Source organism: Gorilla gorilla, chromosome 14 (assembly GCF_029281585.2).
Source record: "Gorilla gorilla gorilla isolate KB3781 chromosome 14, NHGRI_mGorGor1-v2.1_pri, whole genome shotgun sequence".
Taxonomy (NCBI): Eukaryota; Metazoa; Chordata; class Mammalia; order Primates; family Hominidae; genus Gorilla; species Gorilla gorilla.
The window spans coordinates 56757458-56775353 of record NC_073238.2 but is presented as its reverse complement, the minus strand read 5'-3'; the positions used below and the strand labels follow the sequence as shown (position 1 = coordinate 56775353).

Below are 17896 nucleotides of genomic sequence, written 5' to 3'. Positions count from 1 at the left end.
AAAGAAGGAACCAACAAAAGAAGTGGATGAGGATTGACCAGAGGCAACTCTCTTTCAAATCAGGAGGGAGAAACTTCTCTCTAGGCTGTTTTTATAATTTGAAATGTGTGATTTGGGGATGTGATGTGATCCTTGTGTATAGCTCACAGTGGTTTCATGGAAGCTCTAGGTTTGGAGAAAACAGCCTGGGTTATATTTTCCTGTGTATGTTTCTAGTATGTTTGGATTGTGTGGCTAGTGGACCCACATGCCCCAAGAAACAGAACCTTGAGACCAGGGACACCCTCTGAATAAGTCTGCTGAGGACATTTCCTTCCATTTACCAAAGAGGGGGTGGGGGAAGTTTTATTTTTCATTTTGTCTGTTGAGAGCATTTAAAAAATAATATTCTAATATGAATTCTGTTGTGTGTAAATAGTCGACAAAAGCCTATTTTTCTGAACTTAATGTATCCAATCCTTTTCTTTAGGACTGGGGCTTTTCTAAACTCCTTATTGTTTATTGTTAACTATTAGGGTTATTATTGACTTGTTGACTGTTAGTGTTTTTTTTTTCCTTTTTTAAAAATAGTCCTCTTCATTAATTTATGTCCTTTTTATAATTGTTCCAAATCACGTCTTACTTCCTGTTACTCAGCTACACAACTGAGAGTTATGTCCCATCCTCTTTAGAGAAATTTATTCACCAAATTGACTCAACCACAGCATCAGAGCTTGAGATATTATCTTTCAGGTTTTTCCTGGGGTTGAGCCATGCAAAAGAATATAAATCCTCAGCTACTCGTAAGCTGAAGTGGGAGGATCGCTTGAGGCCAGATGGTCAAGACCAGCCTGGACGACAGAGCAAGACCCCTGTCTCTAAGAAATAAAAATGTAAAAAACAATATAAATCCTTATGCTTCTTAACCTGTACATTTAATAATTATCATATAGCAACTATAGTTGGCCAGAATTAAAAGCTTGACACATAATAACTCATTTTATACTCTCAAAACCCCTGCGAGGGAGGGACTATCATTGTCATCCTCACTTTAGAAATGAAGAAAATGAAGTACAGAGAGATTAAGTCACTTGCTAAGGACACACAGCTAGTAAGTGGCACAGCCTCAGTTTGAACCCACAAGGCTGGGCTCTAGAGCCCCTGTGCCTAATCACTAAGCTTTGCTATACCCTTTGCCTCTTTTGGTAGCTTTCCACCACGTGAGCCGCTTCTGGCTTTGTGTTGTTGTTGTCCTTGTTTGCTGATGTTTTTGTTTTTGGTAAGATCAGAACCTCATATCTGGCACTTTCGGATCACCCTTAAAGTTAACCAAACAGCATCTGAAGAATGGTGATGCCATGAGCCAGGGAGGCCAAATGAAGGGCCACACAGATGAAATTGCTCCGGCGGCCTTCCCTGCACGAAGGCAGCTGCTATTCTTGGTGCTACAAGGTATAACGATTGTAGCTATTGGTATTTTAAGCACATTCAATGTAAAATTGACTGTTGTAATACTCTAAGGAATTCATCCATATGAAGATTTAAAATGCATTTCTTCTCAATATGATTTTATTATGATTTTTCTTTTTTAGAGACAGAGTTTTACTCTGCCACCAGGCTCGAGTACAGTGGCACAATCACAGCCTCAAAATCCTGGGCTCAAGTGATCCTCCCCACCTAAGCCTTCCAAGCAGCTGGGACTACAGGCATGTGTCACACACCCGGCTAATTTTTTTTTTTTTTTTTTTTGAGATGGAGTCTCACTCTGTCTCCCAGGCTGGAGTACAGTGGCACGATCTCAGCTCACTGCAACCTCCACCTCCCAGGTTCAAGCGATTCCCCTGCCTCAGCCTCCCCAGTAGTCCCCAGTAGCTGGGATTACAGGCACCCACCACCACACCTGGCTAATTTTTGTATTTTTATTAGAGACAGAGTTTCACCATGTTAGCCAGGCTGGTCTCGAACTCCTGACCTCAGGTGATGCGCCCACCTCAGCCTCCCAAAGTGCTGGGATTACAGGCTTGAGCCACAGTGCCCAGCCTAATTTTATAATCTTTTTTACAGATGGGGTCTCACCGTGTTGCTGGTCTCTAGCTCCTGGGCCCAAGCGATCTTCCTGCCTTGGCCTCTCAATGTGCTGGAATCACAGGTGTGAGCCACTGTGCCCGGCCTCAATTTGATTTATTAAGTGAAAGGCTCACTGCAAGAAACCATGTTTGGACACATTAAGAATCAACGTTGATAGGTGGATTCAGTCACGAGCATATTCTATTGCCTGGTCTGAGTATCTGTTCCTTTCACACACTCTCCAGTGAGTCAGTACCAGCAGCAAGTTTCCAGTTTCTGCAGATATTTGGTTCTTATCCTGTAGTGAGCATCTCAAAATCTCTGCTGGACTTGCTTCTCACTGCTTGATTTCTCTGCAGAGCTCCCAATGCACATGGAGGCTTGAGATGTTTGCTCATTTAGATGCAGGTGCTGACTCAGCAGCTTGGGCTGGGGCCTGAGATTCTGCATTCTAAGATGCTCCCAAGCAATGCTGTTGCTGCTGGTCTGCCCTGCAAAATTCAGAAGGAAGGGCCTACAGCTGTGATTCTCAAGCTTCGCTGCCCCATTGGAAACACTTGGGACTCTTTGAAAAATACTATTGCCTGGGTTCTGCCTTCAGAGATTCTTTGTAATTGGCCTGGAGTATGGCCGGGGCAGTAGGATTTTTCAAAGCTCCTCAGGTGAGTCTGCTGCTCAGTCATGATTAAGATCATGATTAAGATCACTACTTTTGTTTAGAGCAGTGACCCTCAAATGTGTAGGCTTGGACCATCAGCACTGGTATCTCCTGGGAATGAGTTAGAAATGCCAATTCTTGGGCCCCAACCCAGACCTGAATTAGAAACCCAGGTGCACCTGGCTTCCATGTTAACAAACCTCCATGTGATTCTGATGCACGTTCAAGTTTGAGAACCACTGGTTTAGGGGCTCAAACAATATATTTTCCACTTCTCTTCCTATCCTTCTTGGTCCCTTTCCCCCTCTTCTTACCTCCGTCCTTCTCCTCCCTATGAATCCCTCAACCCAATGTTTGCAAACTGTTTAGAACAGTAAGGCTATGCTAAAATACGATGATAAAAAGCTAAGAGTTTGGGGATGGGTGTAGAGAAAGCAATTCAATTGATGCCAAATATGCAAATATTTGGGTCATCTTGATAATTGACAGTTGATCACTGGTATGGTTTGAATGTATTCCCTCCCAAAATTCATTTGTTGGAATCTTAATCCCCAAATGCAAGAATATTGGGAGGTGGGACTTAATGGGAGGTGTTTAGGTCACAAGGGTGGTGCCCTCATGAGTGGATTAAAGCTGCTATAAAAAGGGCTTAGGGGATTGAGTTTGACCTGTCTTCTGCTCTGCTGCCATCTGAAGACACAGCATTTCTCCTCTCCAGAGGGTGAAATCTTCAAGACACCACCTTAGAAGCAGGGACCAGGCCCTCATCAGACACCAAATCTACTGATCTTACACTTCCCTACCTCCCAAATAGTAAGAAAAAAAATTTCTGGTTTTTATAAATTACCCAGTCTGTGCTATTCTGTTATAGCAGTACAAATGGACTAAGAAAGGCAATCCACTTAGGGACTGTGTACCCCAAACTAGAGTGAACTGGACGCACCAAAATGTTGTAAATCCTTTGGTTACACCTTAAAGCCAATAATGTCCTACTACATGTTTGGAAGGATACCAAATGGAAATTGTTCTAATATATGCTTCTGCCAGTCACCATCTAGTGCTTTTGACAGTACTGCGTAGATCTACTCAATCAGAACCTTCCCAAGCCCAGGCTGACATGGTGCCACTGCCTTTAAGCCCCCACTAACGCCTCCAGGGTGATGTTCTCAAAGTCTGTAGAGCTAGTTCTTCACCTGTGTCTTTTATAGGCCTTGATCCCCGAGGCTGTCAGGCCCTGTATACTTGAATCTCACTGCCCTTCTCATCTGAGGAAGAGGCTCCCTGTGGGCATCGCACCTAACTTTGTGCAGGTGACAGATATTCATGGAGAGCAGACTGTGGCCAGGCTGCCAGGGCATTGAGGAGGCAAAGCAGCTTCTGCTAAGGGATGTTCCAGTCCAGTGGGAGGGTGAGCCCAGCACACAGAAATGAATGACTCTGCAAGCCTAATGCAAACACCTGGTTCAGTGTTCAGGTCACTTGGCATGCTATTTACACAGAAGAGAGCAACGTGGGCCTACTCCTAGGAGAAGGAAGGATACCTTTTGCCTCAGGGCATTAATATTAGGCGATCTTTCATTTACTTGTGGCAAGATACATATATCATAAAATTTGCCATCTTAATCATTTTTAAGCATAGAGTTCAGCAGTGTTATGTGTATTTAAATTTTTATGCAATCAAACTCAAGAACTTTTTAATGTCACAAAACTGAAACTCTATGTGGATATCCAATAAACAACACCTCCCTTCTTCTCCCTCCCCACAGCCTCTGGCAACTACAATTCAAGTTTCTGCTTCCATGAATTGGGCTACACTTTGGCACCTACCTTATATAAGTAAAATAATACAGTAATTGTCTTTTCATGGCTGACTTATTTCACTTAGCATAATGTCATCAAGAGTCATCCATGTTATAGCATATGTCAGAATTTCCTTCCTTTAAAGCTGAATGATATTCCATTGTACGTACATATCACATTTTGTTTATCAGTTCATCGGTTTGATGAATACTTGTGTTGCTTCCACATTTTGGGTATTGTGAATAATGCTGCCATGAACACGGATGTACAAATATCTCTTTGAAACCCTGCTTTCAATAGATACATATCCAGAAGTGAATTGTTTCGATGATATGGTAACACTATTTGTAATTTTTTGAGGACCTGTCATTCTGTTTTCCAAGGCAGCTGCACCATTTTCCTTTCCCAACAGTGCACAAGTTTTCTAATTTCTCCACATCCTTGTCAACACTTGGTATTTTCTTGTGTTTTGGTAGTAGCCATCCTAATGGGTACGAGGTGATATCTCATTGTGGTTTTGATTTGCATTTTCCTAATGCTTAGTGATGTTCAGCATTTTATTTTCATATGCTTATTTGCTGGCCATTTGTATATCTTTTTTTGGAGTAATGTCTATTCAAGTCCTTTGCCCACTTTTAAATAGTTTGTGTGGGGTTTTTTGTTATTACGTTATTATGTTGTTATGTATTTTTTTTGTTATTATGTTGTAGGAGTTAGTTTTGGCACCTTTACTGAAAATCATTTGATCTTATAGAGGAGGGTTTATTTCTGGGCTCTATTTCATTCCATTGTTCTGCATGCTTGTCTTTATGCCAGCACTACCCTGTCTTGATTACTGTAATTTTGGAATAAGATAAATCAAGAAATATGAGTCCTCCAGCTTTGTTCTTCTTTTTGAAGATTGTTTTTGATTGTTTTGGGGATAATATTAGGCAATCTTTGAAACCAAAATTCAGATTTCTCTCTCTTAATTTTTTAAACTAAGGCAGAGGAAATGGGGATAGCAAGAAGGAGCAAGAAGTGTGTGTGTGTGCATGTGTATAATTTTTTGGAGGGAGGCGCGGGGTTTAGAGACGGTCTCACTCTGTCACCCAGGCTAGAGTGCAGTGACACGATCATAGTTCACTTAAGCCTTGAACTTCTGGGCTCAAATGATCCTCTGCCTCAACCTCCCAAGTAGCTGGGATTACAGGTGCATACCACCACACCTGGCTGAATTGTAAGGGTTCTTTACATATTCTATACAGTAACCCCATATCAAATATATGATTTACAAATATTTTCTCCCATTCCATAGGTTGCCTTTTCACTCTGTTGAGTGTGTCCTTTGATACACAGAAGTTCTTTTTTCTTTATTTTGATGTAGTCCATTTACTTTTGTTGCCTGTACATTTGGGTAATATCCAAGAAATCATTGCAAAATCCAAAGAACCTTTTCCCCTATGTTTTCTTCTAAGAGTTTTATAGTTTTAGGTTTTATGCTTAGGTCTTTGATTCATTTCGAGTCAATTTTTGAATATGGTGTAAGACAGATCCAAATTTACTCTTCTGCAGGGAGATCTAGTTTTCCCAACATTTGTTGAAAAGACTATTCTTTACCCCATTGTCTTGGCACCCTTACTGAAAATCATTTGATTGTATACAGGATCTCTGGGCTGTATTTCATTCCGCTGTTCTACATGTCTGTCTTTATGCCAGCACTACCCTGTCTTGATTACTGCAATTTTGTAATAAAATAAATAAAGAAATATGAGGCCTCCAGCTTTGTTCTTCTTTTTGAAGATTGTTTTGGCTATTTGGGATAATATTAGACAATCTTTTAAACCAAAATTCAGATTTCTCTCATCTTAAAAGTCTCCAATATCTTCCTATGACATGTACAACTCAAACTTCTTACCAAGAGGACCCACAACCTGCTGCGTAACCTGTGTGCGACCTGCCTGTCTGCCCTCCCCTCTCAGCATGTTCCCTGCTTGTCCACAGTGCTCCAGTGCCACTGGCTGCCTGTCTGCTCTCCAGCCCAGTTCCTCTGCCCGAGCACTGTTCACTCACACATCTGTCCGTTTGTGCATTCTACATGTATTTATTGAGATCCTACTCTGTGTTGGGTCTTGTTATAGGTACTATGGATACAGCAATTGATGCTCATGGCTGATGCCTTCTCAGCCTTTAGCTGAGAGGCCTTCCTCCTCACCCTGTCTAAATTTGTTCTTCCTCTTATGCCACCCCCCGCCCCATTCTCCACTCCTATATTCTACTTTTACTGCTTTCACAGACTTACTCTTCATTTTTTAAAAAAACCTGCATATTTTCTGTCTCTCTCATCAGATCTTAAGCTTCAAAAAGTCAGAGACTACAAAGACACTTGGGGGACATTCAGTACACATTTGTTGAAAGAATAAAGTGCGTTTGGTTGACGATTTTCTGAAAGGACAGTAAGCTTGGGTATATAAAGGCTTCCTTTTAGAGGACTGAGAGGTCATTCACCTCTCTGAGCCCCTGTCATGGCTGTCGGTTTGAATGTCACCAAATCGCCATTTAGAAAGCTGGGTTAAACTTGCACTGAACACCGAATAAAGCATTATAGCCATAATTTCACTGTTTAAAAGAAGCAGGATTTCTGTGGACACTGAACATTTGTTTTCTCATCTTCTGATCTGATCCTTTCCAAAGAAAATTGGAAGATAAGAAATGTACCCCCATGTGTCATCTGAGAGCGAGAGTCTAATATCTGAGTAAAGGAAAGAAATACTTTCCCCTGAAAAACTGGCTTGTATTTTTTCTTATGAGTACCACTCACTGATTCAAAGTCATTGACTTAAAATAGAGAGTTGTTGGATTCCATTACTCTTCTGGACAAAAATGCTTTAAAATGTGAGTCAATCCAGGTTTAACCAAAAAGAAGAAGAAATGCTTCCTAAATAATCCCATTTTGATGGTCATTTAATTACATGTAACCACTGATGTTATAACTCCCTAAATTACAAATGTGCCTCTGCCATGTTCGTATTACCCGAGTAAACTGAAATTCATGTGGCAAAATAAGCCATTTTACCACTTTCTTCCCTTGGGTTCACAACCCGAAAGTATTTGCTCATAGTAGATGAATGTAATATGGACACATATTTGCAAGTTTACCTCATAGTCAGCCACAAGGTAAATAGAGTCATCCATATTATAAACCCCCAAAACCATATTATAACTTTACACCATGAAACCTGCCAAAATTACATTTTATATCCTTACTGAATGTACACTCTGAAATTACCACTTCTTAAATGGAATAGGAATGTCAGACTTGGTTGTCCTGCAGAAGATGAATCATGTGAATTATATTATTTTATCATATTTTATTTTCATTCAGACAGTTTCAATCCCCTGCAACACGTTCGAGCTGAACTGTTTGTTTAGTACATTCCCCCGGCCTATTAGTCATGAAAGAACCAGATAATCTAGTGATTATCTTGCGGGGGCTCACTCATTGCTTTTGGAAACAGGCCACAGATGAAGTAACAATAACCACACTGACAGAAAAAAACAAAAAAAAGCCAAGCCAGCAATATAATATTATGACAGCAGATCACATCTTGACTTGAAAAAGCAGAAGTAATAGTCTAGTTTCCTCCACTTTATACATATATATCATCTCCCTTGATGTTCTGCCCCTGTCTGCCACCAATCAATCTTCATCCAAGAAACATAGTCTAAATTTTCCCCAAGGATCTTCAGGAATGACTCACTGAGTGTAGCTGGAAGTACATGAGAAATTTTATTTCAAACATAAATATTTCCATTATGCTTCCTGAGGGGATACATAAGGTCAGGATATGTCATAGAATTTTGCTTCACAGCACATAATTTTCTCATTTTCACCACAATTATTTCTCTTCAGCAAACAGGTTAGAGTCCTTGCTAGAATGTTCATTACAAGATTGTTCAGAGTGACAAAAAATAAAAATCAAGTCAAATGTCCAACATCAGAGGATGGGTTGAATCAACCATGGCCCACACATATCACTGGAATATGAGACAGGCATTAAAATAAATGATGATGTGAGAACATACTTGTTAATGTGGAAAGATGTTAATTTTATATTGTCCATTGAAGAGAATAAATTCAGTACTATGTTCTCTTATACATGTTACATTATATATGAGAGAAATATGTATAAGAAATATATATATAAGAACTAACCTATTTGTAATATAAAAGTATGTGTGTATTATAATAGATGCAACATTATAGTTTTTATGTATTTAATACATGATATGCATAACATTATTTCTTTTGGAAAGTTTTTCCTGATTCCAGATTATATCATGCCTTCTTTTTTTTTTTGAGATGGAGTCTCGCTCTGTCGCCCAGGCTGGAGTGCAGTGGTGTGCTCTTGGCTCACTGTGACCTCCGCCTCCTGGGTTCAAGTGGTTCTCCTGCCTCAGCCTCCCGACCAGCTGGGATTACAAGTATGTGCCCCATGCCCAGCTAATTGTTGTATTTTTAGTAGAGATGGGATTTCACCATGTTGGCCAGGGTGGTCTCAAACTCCTGACCTCAGGTGATTTGTCTGCCTCGGCCTCCCAAAGTGCTGGGATTATAGGCATGAACCACCATGCCTAGCCTATGCCCTCTTTTTAAATATTAATATTATCCTAGAATACAGGCTTTCCCTTTATAGCACTTATCACAATTGTAAATAAACATGTAATTGCATCATAGTTGTTTGAGCCTGTCTTCCTACCCAATTTTTTTCTTCATTTTGATTTTCTGTATTTTCTAATTTTTCAACAATGGTTATATACTTTTTTAATAAAAAGAACTTAATAGAATAAAAAGTGGAATTGTATTAGTCAGCTTTTGCCGTAATGATGCCACAATCAATTCCAGAATATCAAAGTCTAAAACAATAAGTCTTCATTTCTCTCCCAGTGTCTGTGGGTCATCTGGGTGGCTCTGTTCCAGACCGTAGGTCAAGTTCAGGTTTTCTCCTATGGAGAGTTAGGCAGAAGGATTAGTTCTTACCTGGGACTTGCTGTTCTCATGGCAGGAGGCAGGAGCACAAGAGAGACCTGCAGAAACATGCAAAGCCTTTTAAAACCTCTGTCAGAATTGGCATTTACATATGCCCACCCTCTATCCGTCAAAACAAGTCACACGGCCAAGCCCAAGGACAATGGAGCAAAGATGTGTATTCTGCCTTCTGTGAGGCATGGTAAGTCGAGGCATGGTAAGTCACCTGACAACAGGAAGAAATGTATTATTACAGAGAAGAAGCAAAGATTTGAGTATAATAATCCAATATATCACAATACTAATATTTTCTAGTAACTAAGGCCAGTTTTGTGCTAGTAGTCCAAGTATAAAAGGCAGAATCACAAACAACATCAAGCTGTAAACACAAGGGCTGAGTCCTTGAACTAAACAACAGCTTTTCAAAAACATACACATCAGTGGAGATAATTAGCAACAGTGTCCGAATTTAAGAGTAACAACACAGCAAAGAAAAATAAACTGACTATATCAATTGTTGTATGTGGCAGATTGTTGCATTAATAGTCCTCAAAGTTTCACACCAGATTCACATCTCCCTGTAAACCAGTTATTTTCAACGGAAGGCAATTTTTCCATGCAAATGTTATTGGCAATGTTAGAGACATGTTTGTGTGTTATGGTCTGGGGTGTGTGAAGGTTATGGCCTGAACTGTTACTGATATCTGAGGGGTAGAAGCGAGGGATGCTGTTGAATGTCCTACAATGCACAGGATGGCCCGCAAGACAAAGAATTTTCCAGCCCCAATATAATATCAGTAGTGTTGCTGTTCAGAAACCCTGCTGTAAATATACACCTTCCCACATTCACTCTTGGTTTGGCCATGTTATTTTTTTTGGCCAGTGTGGCATTACCAAGTATAACACAAGCAGGGGTGTAAAAAGTGATTGCTCACTGGGGCTTGCTATCTCTGGTTACATTTGGAATCCAGCCACCATGAGAAGAAGCCTGAACTTGTTAAATGCTAGAGACATGGAACTCAGTTGCTCCCACTGCCCCTGTCAATCACATGAATTAGGCCATCCAGAGCCAATTATCCCTTAGCACACCCACCAGCTACCTGCAGCCATGTGAGTGAACCCAGGCAACTGCCCAGATGAGCATAGACCATATTGACAAACAACAGTATCAGGAGCTAATAAATGATTGTTTTTTTAAGTCACTGCATTTGGAGACAGTTTATTATGAAGCAAAGATATTGTACTTTTGGGAATACAGCACAAGATGCTGTGATCAAAGGACTCAGACATACAATAGTTTAAATAGAAGTTTTCACACAAAAGTCCAGGACTCCTCAACACAGGTTTTCCATCTCTGAGTCCAAAGTGGCTCCTCCAGTTCCTGCTATCACAACTACATCTCAGTCAGCAGAAAGGGAGGAGACACAATGGATGTTCACATAACAATCCTTTCAGGTCAGGACTTGAATGTGCCACATATCATTTTTGTTCATATCTCATCGCCAAAACATAATCACACAGCCACATCTAGCTGCAATAAGAAGCTGAGAAATACTGACTTTAGCTGTGGCAAAATTCTTTGTGCTCAGGAAAACAATCCAGTAGAGTAGAAGAAAAGAAGAATGAATTTGGGAAAACAGTTGACTGCTATAGTGATTTAAACTTCTCACGAAAAATTGTTAATTACATGTACATATCAGACGAGGTGGTCAGGTGGTAGCCTGGGCTATCCAGAAAACTGCTCCAATCCTCCATTTCACTTTGCCATGTCACTTTAAAAATCACTTGCACTTGAATCTGTAACACGATTTATATTTTTTAATGGGGAAAAAGTTGATTTCCATCAAAGTAGAAGATAACATGAATTTTCTTAACACAAATATTTTCTTCTAATTTCCACTATGAAATCCAATTATTTTCCCAAGGAAATATTCCCAGTATGTGGAAGTTTTTAAAGTAAAAGTGAGCACCCAGGCCATAGCCTTTGGAATGCTTTAGCATCATTTTTCCATTTTTATCATCTCTCACAAATTTTCTCCGGTATTTTCTAATCCACAGAAAATTTTACACACCTGGGTACCAGATCATAAGGCCTTCTGGACCCTACTAAGGGTTTAGCTTTAACGGGGTAATATAACCAACATAAAAGAAAACTAGACAAAATGTATGAATGAGAGTACACAGAAAAGGAAATATGAATGACCCAGAAACCTAGAAACACGTGTGTCCTCCCTCCACTGAAGAAATAGAAATCAAAAACTACACCGAAATACCACTTTTCACTTATAGAATTATATGTTTGATAACACATTGTCGGTGAGAATATAGATAGTTACTCTTATTCATTGCTAATAGGACTATAAATTGTTTAATCCTAGAGAAAAATTATCAGGAACTCTATAATTTTAAAAATGTATATACTCTTTGAGGGGCCGGGTGCGGTGGCTCACACCTGTAATCCCAGCACTTTGGGAGGCCGAGGTGGGTGGATCATGACGTCAGGAGATCGAGACCATCCTGGCTAACACGGTGAAACCCCATCTCTACTAAAAATACAAAAAATTAGCCAGACATGGTGGCGGGCGCCTGTAGTCCCAGCTACTCAGGAGGCTGAGGCAGGAGAATGGTGTGAACCCAGGAGGCGGAGGTTGCAGTGAGCTGAGATTGCACCACTGCACTCCAGCCTGGGCGACAGAGCGAGACTCCACCTCCGAAAAAAAAAAAAAGTATATACCCTTTGAGTTAATAATTCCATTTCTAGAAATGTATCTTACTAATATATTTATACACATAATGCTTTAAGATGTTTTTCTGAAGCTTTGTTTGGCCAAGGGAAAAGAGGGAAAAACCTAACTATTTATTAGCAGGGGATTTGTTAATCATAGTACATCCACACAATGGAATATTATATAGCTATAAAGAAGAACCTATATTAAATAATTTCTGAAATACTCTTTTAATTTAAAAAGGCATAGAGGTATAGAACACTGTGCATAATGCTGTCATTTGTTTAAAAGGAAGAGAATGTTTGAAACTACACAAAATCGTTAGAAGAGTAAACGAGTTGACACCACCAGTGCTTACCTCTTGGGGGAGATGGGAACCAGGCTGACAGAGGATAGAAAAGGAGTGTATATTTTTCAATAAACATATTTTTATACTTTTTTATATTTGAACCATGTGAAGATATTTTCTCTTCAAAGAAAATTACACAGGGTTTGGTGGGTTTTTTGGTTGTCTTTTTCTGTGTTTGAGTCGGATTCTCTCTCTGTTGCCCAGGCTGGAGTGCAGTGGTGTAATCTCAGCTCACTGCAACCTCCACCTCCCAGGCTTAAGTGACTCTCCTGCCTCAGCCTCCTGAGTAGTTGGGACTACAAGAATGCTCCACCACACCTGACCAATTTTTGTATTTTTAGTAGAGAGAGTTTCACTATGTTGGCCAGGCTGGTCTTGAACTCCTGACCTCAAGTGATCTATCTGCCCACCTCGGCCTCCCAAAGTGCTGGGATTACAGGCATGAGCCACCATGCCCGGCCTACACAGTGCTTGTTTTTAAGTGAAAAGTACTATATCGCTTGTTGAAGATACTGTATTATATTAATGCAGCCTAAAATTATATTTCTTTATTTTTAATCATTACATCATATTGAGATCTTAGTAAACTAAAGCCTCTATCTCCTTTCTGGATGTACTGCTCTTATATCAAGTCCTTTTATTTGTACCTACTTGATTTTTTTTCATCCAAACATACAGCTGTTTTTAAAAAGCTTAAAAACTTTGGCCGGGCGCGGTGGCTCACTCCTGTAATCCTAGCACCTTGGGAGGCTGAGGCGGGTGGATCACGAGGTCAGGAGATCGAGACCATCCTGGCTAACATGGTGAAACTCCGTCTCTACTAAAAATACAAAAAAAAATTAGCCAGGTGTGGTGGCGGGTGCTTGTAGTCCCAGCTACTCAGGAGGCTGAGGCAGGAGAATGGCGTGAACCCGGGAGGCGGAGCTTGCAGTGAGCCGAGATCGTGCCACTGCACTCCAGCCTGAGCGACAGAGAGAGACTCCTGTCTCAAAAAAAAAAAAAAAAAAAAAAAAAAAACTTAAAGTAAGCTCTCTCCTGTCATTTGCATTTCCTACCATTTTTAATAAGTAAAATCCAGAATAGCACATACTTCCAACAATTATTTACCAATTATTGAGATACTAAAACTAATATTCTGGTACTAAGTTAAATTCTGTGGGTGATACAAAGATTTCATATATGTATAAATGTATATTATATATGTAAATTTTATGTATGTAAATGTATATTGTGTGTGTGTGTATATATATATATAAGTATGTGCGTATACACATACACACATATGCCACAGCTTATATATGATAATCATATGGTTAAAGTTCTTAGATATACTACTTATTTTTTTCTTTTTTTTTTTTTTTGAGACAGATTCTCGCTCGTCACCCACCTGGAGTGCAGTGGCATGATCTTGGCTCACTGCAAGCTCCACCTGCCGGGTTCACGCCATTCTCCTGCCTCAGCCTCCTGAAGCTGGGACTACAGGTGCCCGCCACCATGCCTGGCTAATTTTTTGTATTTTTAGTAGAGACGGGGTTTCACAGTGTTAGCCAGGATGGTCTCAATCTCCTGACCTCGTGATCAGCCCACCTCGGCCTCCCAAAGTGCTGGGATTACAGGCCTGAGCCACCATGCCTGGCCTACTACTTATATTTTTAAACATTTTGAGTAAAATCTCAATTTGCATTTTCTTAGAAATTTCCAAGTATACAAGGCAGATTTACAAATAGGCAATCTATTTTTAGGGGCTCTCAGCTCTGTTATTCAAAAGAAACAGAATGGTAATTCCTTTCAATAAAAACTAAGCCATCTTTTCCCTAAAATTAAACACATTTCACATAGTTATTAAAACTGGTGAATTAGAGAAGTATATATAATTTTACAGCAATGGCAATAATAAAACTGATTTTTCATCAGGTTTTTTAAAGAGCACGTGCTCATTGCAGAAAACTTGTAAAATACACAGACATACAAAGAAGAAAATTAATGTCACCTGTAACCTCACGAGTTAGAGATACCCACTGCTAACATTCTAGTTCACCACCAGCCAGTCATCCTAACCAGTTAACATCAACTCCATGTCAAACCATCAGCTTTGAGTTTTGTCAGTGTTCTAAAGCTGACTGGAGTTCATTCTCACTCACTAAGACTGGTTTTCTCATCTACTCATGAGACCTTCAGCAACTCAGCTTTACCTCCAGATATTGGTTTAACCTAGAAGATCAAGAGAGGCGAGAGATTCATCCAGAATGTGGGAGTGGGGAGGGCAGGTTCCACATCAGAAGGAAGGGCAGCACTTCCCTTCCCCTGCCTGTCCAGCACATTTTGGGATGTCTTGTGTCTGCTCATCCAAGTCTCCTCTGCCTCCCCTTTAGGCCACATCATGGGTGTGGCTCCAAATTATGAGTTCTGACCAGCACCCAGAAAGGGATGGAAACTCCTGGAATTAGGGGTAGAGAGAAGGAAGGTCAGAAAACAAAGGGGATAAGTAAAGCAATCTTCTCAACCAACATGCATTTCTTCAAGGCCTAAAGTGGAAAAACACAAGAATCAGTGATAAGTGATGATAGAGCATTGATAAAATATGGGGAAATCAGAAACATCTTAACTACAGTTCACTTCTATGATCTGAGTATAATAAAACTATCTGCACTTTAACGTCTGTGAACCCATGACTACTCATCCTCAGTTTCTCCTTCCTCAGCTCCCATGGCACTCTATCACCAAATCCTGTCAATCACATCCCCCAAGTTGGCCTTAAATGTAATGCTTTCTATCTCCACTGCCACCATAATCTTTCACGAGAATTTATCTGGTCTCCCTGCTTCCACACCTGCCTCCCACAATCAGTGGTCTTTGGGAAAAGAAAGACCACGGCATATCAGTTTCCTGGTCAAAACTCATCAAACTTCCCAGTTGCCCAAATGCTGGGCATGCCCCACAAGGTCCCATGTGATCTGGCTGCCAACCTGCAACTTCATCCCACTGCTCCTGCTCTCACCCTTGACTCCAGCCCCCTGATCTTCTTCCAGGTCCTTCCACAGGCTGGTCTCTCCCCTCTCGGGGCCTTCCACAAGCTCATCTCTGCCTGGAGGCACCTCCCATGTCTCTGCCACCACTCCCTTCTTAATCTTTAGGTCTCAGTTTAAACATCACAGAGAGTAACAAGGAATCACACCTAGGTGTTAAGAAACACATCCAAAAGTTACAGTTCTTTCTCCAGGGAGAGATTCTGGAGGGTTTTTTATTTTTAATACTAACGTGTATTTCCTAAATTAACTACAATAAAACTAGGTTGTTTTCACAATCAGAAAAAAAAAAAAAAACCTCTGTTAATCATTTTCCTAGCCTGCAGAGTGTTGTCATAGTTGATGGTCCCAGCACCTCTGTGAAGTAAGGTAGTACAGGCACAACACCTCACTGCTGCTGCGCTTTGCACTTCTGCCACTCTGTCTTTCTCCAGGAGCAGCATCTCCCTGTTTCCAGATACTCTTTCATTGCCTCGTGTGACCAAACACACTTTCCCCTTTGTTCAGAATGCACTCACCCTGCTCCTGCTCCAAGTCTTGACAGGATCCCAGCTCATCTTTTTAGCTCAGCTCAAAACATCACCTCTAGATGGAGCTTAAGGTCCCAGCAGAATAACTTTCTTTGGCCTCCATATTCCAATAACTCTGGGTTCTTTTCTCTGCAAGAGCACCTTGTTCTTTGCTCTGGGATTTGTCCCTGAATAATGACTCTGTTCCCTGGAACAGGAGCAGGACCCAGTCTTCTTCCCCATTGTACCCTCAGGACCCAGGCCAGTGCCTAGCAGAGAGAAAATATTCAACTGCTGTGTATTGAATGAATAAATGAACTCGATTATACAGGTAAGGAAATTGAGGCACAAAGACTTAAGTAACCTGATAAATTTGCAACCTCTTCACTCATTTTCTTTTTAATTTGAGAGATACTTCAATACAAAATAAAGTTATTAAAATAGGAACAGTACCAAATTTAAAATACATTGAAAACATTTCAAGGGCCCAGCTTATAAATGGTGAAGCAGAATATGCAGAGGCTTCCTGACTACAAGCTCAGTGCTTTTCAACTGCACCATGCTTTACCAAAAGTGGGTCTATGTAATCTGTTGTTGACTGGCACGGTTTATCTCTTATTTATTGTTTAGGTGACTTCAATCTTCAGAGTTGAACCAGAATACACTCGGGGCAGCATGTTTTCCCACTAATATTTTGCTACAGACACAACCGTGAAACCTATGGCTTCTGTCCAATGAACCCCCTCAGTCACCACAATTGCACAATGAAGCAAATGCAATGTATAAACAAAATGGCTTGAAACACAGAACATAGACTTAGAAGTTACAGCCACATAAAGCAGTGAGATACTTAAGCTAGTGTGACCCCTGACTGTTCTGAACACGCCGACCAACACATTTATCCAGTGGCCAGTTGGCCCCCAGAAAGCAGCTCACCGACATGACTTGGCAGTACTCCCTGGGGCTATACTCATTCCTGGTGGCACCAGGCAGGGTGCCAGGCATCACCCTCCGCATGCGAGACAGCAGGGCAAGGTGCCCAAGGCTTTGAGACAAAAACGTCTGTCGAAGTCACCAAGTTGTCGGTTGCCTGAGTTCACCCCGCTGGGTGAGTACACTGCCAGGCCATTTCCAGGATCAGTCCCTGTCCCTGTGAGGGACATTGCAGGCTCCAGAACCCAAGCCCAAGGGTCAGCTGACATGGAGACAAATGCAAAAGCCTCCCCATCACCATCAGCAGGTGGATAAGGGTTGGGGGCAGAAGCTAAGCCCCTCCTGACTCATGCTAAGATCCGAAACATAAGGCTTCAGCCATTTCTAGATGACAGCAAAGCAACTTGTAGAAATGCAAATTAAAAAAACTTATCTCATAATCTTTTTTTTTTAACTGTGCCTTTTCAACAAGATGCCAAATAACAGTTTGATGAATTTTTTTTTTTTTCCACAGAAAAGACTGCTTCTGGAAGTGAGCTTTTTCCTTTTTTGTTGTCTTATTTTGTTGGTTTTTTAATAGGCTTAGAACAATTCAGGGACAGAAGGGTCCTTAAATATCATCCCCTCCAGCCCCCTGACCCATGGAGTGGCTGCAGTGTTTTCTACTGATTTAGTCACTACTGTGCTTTATAACAGAGCCATCGAGATATGCAAGAATCAGGCAGAGCAAGTGTTAGCTAAAGCAAGTTAGCTCACCTTACCAGAAGGAATTTAAAGTTCAGAATCAAATTCCCTATGAGTGAACTGTCCAAAGGGATTCCTAATCACTTTGCCATTCGAT

The 17896-nt window shown here is 40.8% G+C and overlaps 1 long non-coding RNA gene across 1 annotated transcript in view; it reads right to left on the bottom strand.

Annotated features, from left to right (window-relative positions):
- Window positions 1-8251: 8251 nt before the first annotated feature.
- The window catches only part of LOC134756974 (uncharacterized), a 51122-nt gene continuing 41477 nt past the window's right edge, over window positions 8252-17896 (bottom strand). The window contains exon 3 of the long non-coding RNA XR_010130546.1: window positions 8252-9571. This is a non-coding gene — a long non-coding RNA (uncharacterized lncRNA). The remainder of the gene's footprint in view (window positions 9572-17896) is intronic.